The following is a 2500-nucleotide window of genomic DNA, read 5'->3' on the forward strand; positions in this document are numbered from 1 at the left end:
CGAGGTAATAAGGCCCCCAAAAGAGGCATTCAGCGCTACATCATTAGCCATAGATTATTTATACCTGATTGCAGACTTGGCGGTGCGGTTACACGGGACACTTTTACCACGAGAAACTGCATTTATTGCGTGTGACCGACATTTCCCAAGGTTAATTTCCCGTGGTATATTTCCATGGATACGTCAACAAAATCAGACGAAGTGCCAATGACATTTAAAGGCCCACCTTCAACCGACAGGCATTGCGTGCCGCCCGAAGCTGAAATTCATCCAATTATATCGCTATGATAAGAAGTGCGAATTTTCATAACAAAAACAGACGGTCGAAAAACCTGTCGGTGAAAGGTGGGCCTTTAACGTGGTAAGTTGGAAGGGTGTTTTGATGCCCGAGGTACAAGAGCCAATCACGATGTTGATGAAGTTGTGATTAAATTTCCCGCCACGGTAATCTTCTTAACGTGTGACCGCTGGTTAACACGGTATACTATAACCCAAGTGTAAGGGACCGCGGGAGGGGGATAAAAGAGGTGTATCATGGGATTTGTGCAAGTAGAGAATATTTTTTCACGTGACGTCATCGCGGGCATGTTGGTGTTCCCAAACAATAGAACGGCGGCCATGTTGGTGTACCAAACTGAGCTCCAACGATTTCTTTCGTTTCGGTGGAAAAACAAGGTTACTGATCATGTGAGTGAAAACACCCTTTCGAGAACAAAGCGCTACAGTCCCAACTTGAAGAACGTCTATTTCTACTGCTATTGTTTTCTTAGAACAAAGGAGCGTATATATGCATAATGAAGTCGGGACCTGTGCGGAAATCGTTGTATAAGCTGCAATCGTGATTAATTTCTTATCGTTAACTTTAATTGACCCGAGTGTAGTGTCATGCTATTTTGATACAACTCAATTGAAACTTTCTTCATTGATTTATCCAGCGGAATTAGTTTCCATGTGTTGCTTTCACACCGCACACTTTGCTCAAAATCGGAAGCAGAAGTTAGAACGGAATTCTCAAATTGTTCACGATGCTCGTTTCCTAAGTCGTTTTTATATTTTCCAAATTCTAATGCCAAAGTACTTTGCAAGAGCAAAGCGCTTCCCTGCCGAATTCGAAAATTATGTTTGAGGGGACTATGTCACGTTATTTTAGGGGGTTTAGGGGAAATGTTTGTTAATCACGAGTTTAAAACTCGAAAATGGTAACGTGGAATTCCTTTACTGATAAAATGACAGTTACATCACAAACAAGATGGCTCTGAGCAAAAACGACCTTTATCCAGGCGATTTGCCATAAACTTGAGAAAGATCGAGCCGATTTTTTCAAGATTACCCAAATGCAATCGGAATCCATTTCAGTCTTGTCCAATTGAGTCCATCCCTGGTCCAGCCATGCTTCTCTTTCCTTTCGCTGTATTTCTTCTTACGGTTTAACAGTTTTAAGAGGTTATTGCAAAGTTTCATTGTACTTTTTGGCATTTTGGGTGTTATGAAATTATATCATTTTATTCATTTATTTACCCAAGTTCAATTACACAGATGATCAAAACAAAAACAATAACAAAAACAAAGAATTAAACATATTTACAACTATAAAAAGGAGATATCTCAGTAATTAGGCCAGTTTATACAGAATTCTCCTCACGTATGCCGTAAATGTAGAATAAACTTCACTGACCTCTACGTACAGTTGTCCTCGTCTGTTCTGTGCAATCGGAGGGCAAATTTGTGTCCGTTTTAGACGGGTTTGTGGCTTCCGAAATTTTACGATGCCGTTAGTTGTCATTTTCCCTTTATGAGGAAACGTACGTAGAGGTAAGTGAAGTTTATGTCTACATTTACAGCTTATTTTAGCATGTATAAGCTCAAAGTTTTCCCATGCAAAGGCTATAAATCGTATACCGAGCTTGGGCTGCCTGTGATTCAAGGTCAAAACATCGCGAGACAAGTTGCACGAAACGTTGCACGGAAAGAAATTATAGCAGTTTTAACCTGAGGATTGGATACTAGTCAACATACTGTAGTCGCTTTCCTTCTCCATTCCCCAAAATCAAGTCAAGGATCATAAAGTTTGGCAAACACTAAAATACGCCATTTTCCTCATCCGTCACTGATTTAAGGACGGTGCCTGCTAATTCAAAGGTATTTTTGCCTCAGTTTATGATTATACGGGAAACGTAGATCTTAACAAGTGTTATTCAAATCCAAAAAGAAAATAGGGAGTAACCACGCATTTTTCAAATATATTTGATGGATAATATTCGTAACATGCGTTAAAATACAAAGTAATGTATGGCGTTCTTTGACAAATTGAAGCTTAATTATCTCTCAAAAATGCATGGTTTACCCCCAATTTTGTTTTTGGATACCAGAAGTACTTACTAAGATCTACTTTCTCCGGATAGTTTTAAACCGCGCAAAAATACCCCTGTTTTGGTAAGCATTACCGACCTGAAACCCGAGTATCTCGAGAGGCGCAGAACGTACCCAGTCTCCTGCCAAT

General features: G+C 39.8%; 1 protein-coding gene across 1 annotated transcript in view; it reads right to left on the reverse strand.

The window, feature by feature from the left end:
• The window catches only part of LOC138043718 (uncharacterized), a 16331-nt gene that overhangs the window by 13655 nt on the left and 176 nt on the right, over positions 1-2500 (reverse strand). The gene's annotated exons all lie outside the window — the stretch shown is intronic.

The sequence above is a fragment of the Montipora capricornis genome, chromosome 3 (assembly GCF_036669925.1).
Source record: "Montipora capricornis isolate CH-2021 chromosome 3, ASM3666992v2, whole genome shotgun sequence".
NCBI classification, from domain to species: Eukaryota; Metazoa; Cnidaria; class Anthozoa; order Scleractinia; family Acroporidae; genus Montipora; species Montipora capricornis.